The sequence below is a fragment of the Talpa europaea genome (assembly GCF_964194135.1).
Source record: "Talpa europaea genome assembly, chromosome: 6".
NCBI lineage: Eukaryota > Metazoa > Chordata > Mammalia > Eulipotyphla > Talpidae > Talpa > Talpa europaea.
This window is the reverse complement of record NC_140072.1, coordinates 48,870,381-48,879,950: the sequence shown is the minus strand read 5'-3', so window position 1 is coordinate 48,879,950 and position 9,570 is coordinate 48,870,381.

Genomic DNA, 9,570 nt, shown 5'->3' with positions numbered 1-9,570 from the left:
ATTCTTTATGTGAAATTTCTTGATTTTCATAAATGTTGGATCAAATTAAAGGGAAATACTCTAAGTTGATCAAAACTTATCAGAAAGACTTTTAAAGTCTGGGGAACCGGTTAAGGAGTCTTAAAACACAACAGATCTAACTGAATAGATTTTCCTTCTCCATCAAGATCTGTTCCTAGAAAGAGACAATTCTAAGTTGACCTGATAATTGCGATGTGTTTGACTTCTTCAGCAAATATATTATGTACCTATTCTGTGTTGCTCACTCTTTAAGGCTCAATGCCACTGATGTAAAAGAGGATAAAACAAAGTCCCTGCTCTCATGGAGTCTATATTTTATGTGGGGAAGACAGAAAAATGAAAGGAAGTGAACTACAGGGTATTTTTGCTCAGAGGGGGAAAAAATATAAGGAGAAAGAAATGCCAGAAATGTCATGGATGGGGTCATTATTATTTTATATTCAGGGGACAGAGAAAGCTCAGTGACAAAATGAAACTTGAATGGGAACCAGAAGAAAATAAAGGAGCCATCCATGCATATTATAGTGGAGGAGAATGTCAAGCAGAGGGAGTAAAAAGTACTAAGGCTGAATTCTTATTCAAGGAAAAGCAAGGAAATCTGTCGGTTGAGTTCACGGTATCTATTGATATAGAATATTAATTCAATATTGTAATTCAATATTGAAATTCAATACCTGTAATTCAATATCATCTTGCCTGAATTTTTGCTCCTGGAATAAATTGGGGAAGGTTTTAAATGATTAATAGAAATAAAAGTGTCAAAATTCTACACTGTAATTTACATCAAGATTTACCAAGTTAATAAGTTGATGTGACTTAACTTATATTATAAAAAGAACATGATTGTAGAGATAGCTTATGAGGCTCCTTCCTCCACTGAACACTCCTTGACTACAAGTTGCTTACAGCAGGTCATTACCAAGTTATATTTCAATAACACGATGTTTTCATGCTTCAAACCATTAGCAAGACACTAATGCTTTGATAATTATATTATCTAAGTATGAATATCCAGTAAGAACAGTGTGATGTCAATGGTTCATGATTACTCTCAAAGGCAATCTTTTTCTCCACTGACATCATAACACAAGAGGCAAAGGAACTAGACAAGTTAAGTCCATGCATATGACGTTCACATATGCATCTAAGCATTGACATGGTTTTTCTTAGCATTAATCTCAATTAAAATGAATTAATTACCTGTTCTTTGGGGAGAAAGCCCATACCTTTGTTATTTGTGTTTTTTACAGTATTGAGAAGCATTCATTGATTATTCATGGACAACCATGTTAGTAAGAGTAGAATGTGATCATTCAACATTGAAAGCTATTAGAGCTGAAAATGACAAAAATCATAGGATTCAAAGTTGGAAAGTCAGCTTACAGACACATTGTTAGTGCTAATATTTGATGCTTGTAAGAAAAGGTTTATTTGTTAAATTGTGTAGTCACTAAAAATTGTGTAAGCCACTGAGAATATATTTACATAGGAATCTAGGGAATTATATGGAACAGACAATTTCTGGACAGTTGGAAATGATGCTTGCCTCCAGAGCTAAGAATTCCCAATGGAAAAAAAAAATTTCTCTATAAGTTGCTCAAAAGATTTAACCATGGGAGTAAGGAGAGGGAGAAAAATCAGAATGCATAATGCTAGACAGGGTTAATAACTTGGTGAACCAGGGAGAAATAGTACTTTTTAAATAATCCTTTCAGTGTTTTCATTAGTAAGAACTTAACAAGATTTTTTTCTGTTTTGCTTTATTATTATTTGATCTACATTATCATACGCTGAGGCTTCAGTGGCCTGGGGAATCTTAAACCATATGTATAATTGAGATTGAAAGTAAGATGACATCTGCTGTATTCAGCAATAAGGTTGCCTTGGTATTTGGAGAAAACATAGGTGATAATTTAAAAATCATTTCACCCAATCAATTTCTGAATCTAAGTAGTAGAAACAGTTTGAGGAAAAATTGCTTTTAGAGAGTAGGTAATATGTCACTCAAATGGAGGTAGCTTATACTGTTAAAATTATTGATATATTCTTTCATTAGTACAACATTTGATTCAACATTTCATAATTTCACTCATTCACTTATTATCCAACATTAATGAGTATCTATGAAATGCATATTACTACAATTTTGTGAGAAGGCAACTCATGGTAATGGGGAAGCAAATTCAACTTTGGTGAGAATCTTGGTAGAATGTTCTGAGTGCACACATTTTAGAGTCATTAAAGGAAACAGATTCTGGGCCTACTGATAACGTTAAGGCTCAGCAAAAGAAACAGCATAAAGAATTAAGAGTAATGTAGAAAATTCTACAAAACATGCTAAAACTGCCGACCAGAGAGACAAAGTCACAAGGCCATGATCACACTGCTGGTGATGCAAACTCGGAAGAAACATATTCAAGTTGAGATTAGTGATCCTCAACTGGGAGAGAGTTTTACCTCCATAGGATATATGACGACATATAGACACATGATTCTGGTTTGTTGCTGCAACTTGGGGTGGGAGGAGGGAGAGGGTACAACTAGCTTCTAATGGATAGAAGGCAGGGATTTCTAAAAGTTTCATTTTACAAAAAAATAGACAGTCTCCCACAATGAATAACTATCTAGTTCAGCCAGTAATTCCACATTTGTGAAACCTTAATGTAGATAAGGGATATAAAATGAACATCTAGACAGAATCAGAGAAAATCAAAGGAGGATAGAGGAAGAACAAAAGATATGGGCTTCTGAGAGCATATTATTTACTCATGCAGTTCTGAGTACATAAACGACAGCCACCATTTGTGCATATTTCACCCTGGACTGTATTTCCATGTAAAATTGAGACAGGAAGGGTTCCAGAACAGGGAAAAGACAGGAATCAAGGAGTAAACTGTTGCAAGAATTTTACTGTTCCCACAGGCTAGTTAAGCAAGAGGTTAAAAAAAAAACAAAACTGATGACTTTAGGCCAACACCTGCTGCCTTAAATTCCCTTGGCACATTGGGTTCTTTCCCCCCCCACAAATTTCCCCCAGCCTGGATATTTCTGAGCTCTTTCCAAGCTTATCAAGTTGGATGCTATGGGGAAAGGGGAAGTTAAAAGACCCAGAAGAAAAAGGTAGTCACAGACCTTGAGACCAGACTGGTTCACCCCAGAGCTGTGGGCACACATCACCATGAGATGTTCATTTTGGAGATGGTCACAAGCCCTGCACGACACCGGCTGAAGCTGCTGGGTGCCCAAAGGACACAGCAAATGGACTTGAGCCAAGTCCATTCTCCTTGCCTTCTCAGCCAATAAAATTTAATTCATTTGTTCTCAAATCCTAGTCCTAAAACCTATATAGGTCCCTACCCCCAGTTCCCAGTCTTTTTCCCAATCCCAGAGAGATCTCCCAGGAACACTATTTTCCTGATATTTCACTAACCAATACACCCTGACTCCTTTCCTGGCCTCACTGGTGTCTGTGAAGTTCTCTTTTCAATCTTGACCAGAGGAATTTAAGAGTCCATTTCCTGGCACAAGAGAGTACCCCAGCTCCATCCTCTGACTCCCTGTGGATGAAGTAGTGCACAGTGGCTGCTATGCTGCTAGCTTCTCTGCCTGTTTTATGGGGGAGGTTTGGATAACTCTGAGGGGCTGCATACCTGCTCCCCTGGCAAAATGACCTTGTGAATCATGTTTTAATTCAAGTTTCCTAGTTCTAACATCAGCCCAAAAGCAAGTTCTTTCTCCTCAAATTGAATATAACATGCCACAGAGAACACAGGCTTTGTAGAAATGAATAATATGAGAGCTGATTTCATTGTTACCTCTGTCCTTTGTATGTCAAAGGCTAGCCCAAGAGAGATACAGAATTAAAAACCACCCCACTCTGGCAGGATTCAGCAGAGCTGAATGACTGCAGAAGGGCATGATAGGGAGGGATCATTTTAGACACCTGAGAGCTGCAGAGAGCACTAGATGCACCTTGTCTGGACAAGAGAGGGACACCAGTTGTGCCAGCAGATTCCAGCATCACCATGAACTGACTTTTCCTTCTTATATACTAGGTAACTCTGGCAGAGGAACCACAGTGTCTGCTGTTTTATGAAATTACTGGCTATTCTTGTCAAGAATCAGTACATGTTCATGGGTCTCACTGCCCTCACAAAAGTATTCTCATGATCACTTCAAATTATGTTACTGGAAGCCACATCCTCATAGAGTTCAAAGTTGGAATTTGCATGTCAAATTCAAAACGTGACCCTATTACAAAGGTGCACTATCTTGTTTGGGCATGAAATTCTTCTTATGAAATGCCATTTTCTGGAGATTTAAGACCTTACATGAATAAGTTTTTATAAAGAATAACTACCAGCACCATGATTTTGTGAGTTTATATTTCAGGTCAACCTATAAAATCTAAGCATTGGAAGCTCTTGAAAATTTCTAGAAGCTATCAAGTTCACTGTCGTGAGTATGAATATTGGAGTTAAAAAGAAATCTACAACTTTAGTTTCAGGTAATTAAAAATGAGACTAACTCCCATCAGAATTTATCTTTTGCTCTGAAAGTTGAGGAAAAGGGAGACTGCAGTTTGCTGGCTCTCTCCTTTCCTTCCTTTGGCACCGAGGGTCCTTCCCCACCACCATGTGGCAGCTTTGGAGAGGGAGAACTTTTACTGCTCTAAATTGTATTTACTTCTCTGAATTCCTGAGCCTTGATACTAGGTTCTCTGTGGGAGCTCGATAAATATTCATTGATGGAGATGGTAATGAATACTAGATTTTTTTGGCTCCCTGCTTTCTGACTTTAATCCAGCCATTTCCTTCTCTCTTCCCTGGGGGAACTGGCAATCTGTTTAAAGCATGTTTGCACTTTGGAATCAGAAGGAGAAGCCAGCATAATTATTAGCTCCCAGTGATTCCCAGACTGTCAGTTAATTCTCAGGTCTTGCCATTTTCTCTACTTTATACACAGAACTAAGTTTACATATAAGTGAATTAGGTATCACATTGAAATATTTATTTCAGACGTGAAAGGATGGCTAGGAAGGTCCCTTTCTCTCTCAAAATACGGTGTTCCCAAACACACGAGTGCAGGCTTGTCTGAAATTTTATTTTTATCCACCCATTTTCTATACTACAAACTGTCTTCTCATTAAAGAACTATTGAAAGAAACCACTAGAGAAGCCAATCTGAAAAGGGTACATACTTTATGATTCAAGCTAACATTCTAGGAAAGGAAAAAACATAAGATAATAAAAAGATAAGTGGATGCCAGTAGTTGGGAATATGTGGATGTCGGGGTGGGAGGGGAAGGGGAAAATAAGCAGAGCACAAGAGAGTTTTAGAAGAGTGAAAATGTGACATTTTAATGATGGATATGCCATTATTTATTTGTCCAAACCCAAAGATTGTATAACACCAGGAGTGAATCCTAAGGTAAACTACCAACTTTGGGTGTGGTGTGTCTGTGGAGACCCACCAACTGTAACAAAAGCATCATGCTGGCGGAGGACTCAGCATGTGTAGGGTCAGGGTCATATGAGGAATGTCTGTACCTTCTCAATTTTGCTATGAACCTAAAATAGCTTTACAAAATAAAGCTTTAATTAAAAAAAAAGCTAATTCATGTGATAAAAAGTGGTAAAGAATAGGAAAGAACTTGGTCCTGGTCTTAGCTCTGCTAATAAATTAAGAACATAACTTCATAAAAGTCATTTGATCACTTCATTTACTTATCTACAAAGTGATAGGGCTGGAAAAGAGTATATCAAAGTTTTCTTCTCAGGCTAATTAAAAATAAAAAGTGACTTAAAGAATAAAAAGGCTAATTAAAAATAAAAAGGGCCTCTCTGGTTAAAGGGAGGTTAAAGTTTCAGCACTACTAAGCTACTGGGAGCCACTGGGGCCTGAGTTCCATCCCCAGTCAGGGAGCTAAAGCACATAGGGCACAGCAGACCTCTCCTGTCTGCCTGCTGCTCCACTAAGAAGCATATTTCAGTACATCTGCCTGTTCTGCTCCCTACCCTGTCTCTGGTGAATCCTATCACCCTCCGACACCTCTGCCATATACCCCAGTTCTTATATGCATAAATAAAATACAATCTTGAAAAAAAAAGTGATACCAATGTAAGTAAAAAATGAGTATGTGTTACAGACATTATTTGACTCATGACTTAGATGAAAGAGTAGCTAATATGCTATTACTTAGAAGAAGAACCTAAAGAAGAGAAATCTTTGTAGAGTTCCAATTATGAAATAAATATATAGATGGAGGTCAAACTAGCAATTCCCAACTTATTGGCGTCAAAGCTGTCAAAATAAACTATTTCCATTGCTATTAGAAAGCAGTCAAATGGCTTCCACAAAATCAGGATCAGAAACATTTAGAAGGTATGTTCATCAAGTTACAATTTTTTCCATATATTACAAATCAACTGTCATGTACAGAGTGTGATCAAAGTGGAGCCTCAAGATTTGCCGCCAGACATTAATACTTTCCCAAAATGATTTCTCCATGGTTACAGCATCCAGGTCTGTTGCAAAATATTTGGGATATTTGGAGAGCTATTTGCTCTATGGTACTAATTGATAGTGCCTGATATCAACTGGGTGATGCAGTTTACAAATGAACTTTCTGTCAGGTTGCATTTCTCTGATCCTGTAAAAATAGAGTATATGCCTACATTACACCTTATTCTTATTTCAGGGAGACTGTCAAGTTATTAAAAGACAGCAGGGACACTTCATGTGAGAGGCTTCATCTTTATCTGGCATCAGTGATATTTAGAAATTGGATCCATTCCTGCTTCGATTTATCTTTATGAGGGACATTCCCTTATATTGCAGGTTAAATTATTATGTCCCTGTCCTATACTAATCCTTACCATCTTGTACTTGACAATACACTTTGGTCACATTCTTTTCTATGTTTACCTCCTGATCTAATGTGGTTTCTTTCCTCTTTCTTCCTTCCTGTTTCAATTCACTGATTCTAAAAGAATATCAATACTTGAAAAAAAGATCAAACTAAATCAAAGCTCTTCTACCCATAATCTGTTCATAAAAATTCTAAAACAGATGTGATTTTAAGATAAAAATGTCACATGACTTTGGCAAAATCAGAGGCTCATGTGGGGGTTTTGAGAGTTCTGATGGAAGACAGCTCCATAATTGGATGTTATCACTGCTTTCAATGATAATTTTCAAGAACTCAAGGATAAAATTGACCTTTAGGTTGAAAGTGCTAACATTAAATTTTAAACTCAGATGAATGCATACTTTTAGCAGTACTTGCTTTGATGGATACAAGGCCCTTATCAGTGTTTGGTTTTTAGACTGTAATCCATTTTTAAGATCTTGTTTTTCTCCAGAAGTAAAAAGGAAGAATTTTTTTCTCCAAAGTTCGTTTCTAATTTAGTTTTCAGACCAGAGCTGGCCAGTATGCTCATTTTTCATCATATGAGAGAACATTGGCAACATAGTTGTGCTTCAAGCAGAATTTTACTGGACTGGAACCCAAAATCATTTAACCTGAATGGATAACACGTTGGCAAATCCTCCTCTCTAGGGTGTGTTTGTCTATTTGCTCACAATATAACTTTAATAATAGGGATTTTATTCTACAGTGAACAGCAAGGAGTCTATGAAATTATAGAAAATAAGACTACTTGAAGTAAATATGACTTAATGCAGGCTTTAATTCATGAAAGCTTCAATAATAAAATAATTAAAAGAAAACTTGCCTTTATTTAACATTGTATCAGCCATGGCTCAGAATTAGGATGGTAATATATTTATTAAATGTATCATATTTTAATTATATTTAAAATATGTTATTTTATATATATATATATATTTAAAATGACAACTTAGCAATGAAGTATTTTCAAGTTATCAAAAGCACTTTAGTCTATCCCTGTAAGGAATTTATTTATTTTCTTTAAAGCATTTTGATATTACTAATTGGTTTAATAAATCTGACTTTTCGGGCTTCCTCGGTGGTGCAGGTGGTTGAGCGCAGCGATGTGAGGCTGTCCACATCCTCTGCAGCGTGGGTTCGATTCCGGCCAGCCGGCAAGAATAACACATGGTACTGCAGACCTCTCCTGTCTTGCCCACTGCTCCCCTCAGCAGTATATTTTAGTCAGTCTGCCTGTTCTGCTCCCTGCTGTGACTCTGGTGAATCCTCTCACCCTTCTGTACATCTGGCCTGTACCCCAATTATTGTATAATAAATAAATCTTTAAAAAAAGAAAAAAAAGAAATCTGACTTTTCTACCTCCCCCCATATCTCAGTATAGTCCCGTACATAGTTTTAACAACAGGTAATGACCTACATGTGTCCTATACTTTTACAAATTTCTATGTATATACATTGACTTAACTGTCCTAACAAATATATGAAGTAGACACTTTCATTATTCCTGTTTTATAGGTTAAGACAGTAAAGCACAGGAAAGTTAACTAAGGTCTAATGGTAAGCAACTGACTAATCCATACTTGAGACAGGCAGGTTGGCCTCTGCCTGGTTAATAGCTTCAAAGGTAAACTTCAAGAGCAGGAATTTTGATATCTGTGAGTTATCTACTATGTTCAAGGTACTCTTCAGGATGATTTATAGGCATCATTTTTTATCTTGGCTCCACATATGTGTGATAGGTACTAGTGTCTGCACTTCATATGAAGAAAATGATTAGAGATAGCTTACTTAACAATCCAGGTAGCAAGTTGGAAGTCGACATTCACTCAGGTTTGTGCATTCTAATATTTTTTTTAAAAGACTTGCACAGTTTATTTTTTATTTATTTGTTTTTAAGATTTATTTATTTATTCATATAAGCACTGGGTACAGTCAGAAGCACTGGAGGGTGAGAGAATTCGCCAGAGCCAGAACAGGGAGCAGAACAGGCAGACTGATGAAGTACACTGCTGAGGGGAGCAGCGGGTGGTAGGAGAGGTCTGCGCACCATGTGGGACCCTACCCCTGTGGCTAGGGTGCAGCCTGGAATTGAACCGGTGCTGCAGAGGCTGCGGGCAGCTTCGCAACCCAGTGCTCATCCGTGCGCCACTGGGAGGGCCCCAGGTTTGTGCATTCTAAAATCATGGTTCTTTCTATTCCACTTCATTGCCTTTGAATATTTTCTGAATTAATCTTTTTCTTACATGAAACTAAAGGGATAAAGTAGAGTTCTTAGTTAAAAAAAAGAGCTTTTTTTTTTTTTTCTAATAACAATGGCTTTAAATAGCCTAGTTCTGATATAGCCATGACAAGTATAAGGGAGAAAAAAAAAAGGTATAAAGGGTTTGCTATTAAAATAAATATTTGGTGAAAAAAATACTTTCAGTGTTTTAGGATAATTAAGTGCAAGTTATAAAACATACTCTGTATTTAAGAAAAATCTTTATCTTGAATTAGTTTATGTCTTTAATAATTTAAGTTGACCTACTGGGAGTTTTTGTTGCTTTTTAAAATAATTTTCCCCCAATTATAAAATATCTGCTAACCAACATTAAATTTTATGGAGATGGCTTCCTTGTGAATAAAAAATATTTTGT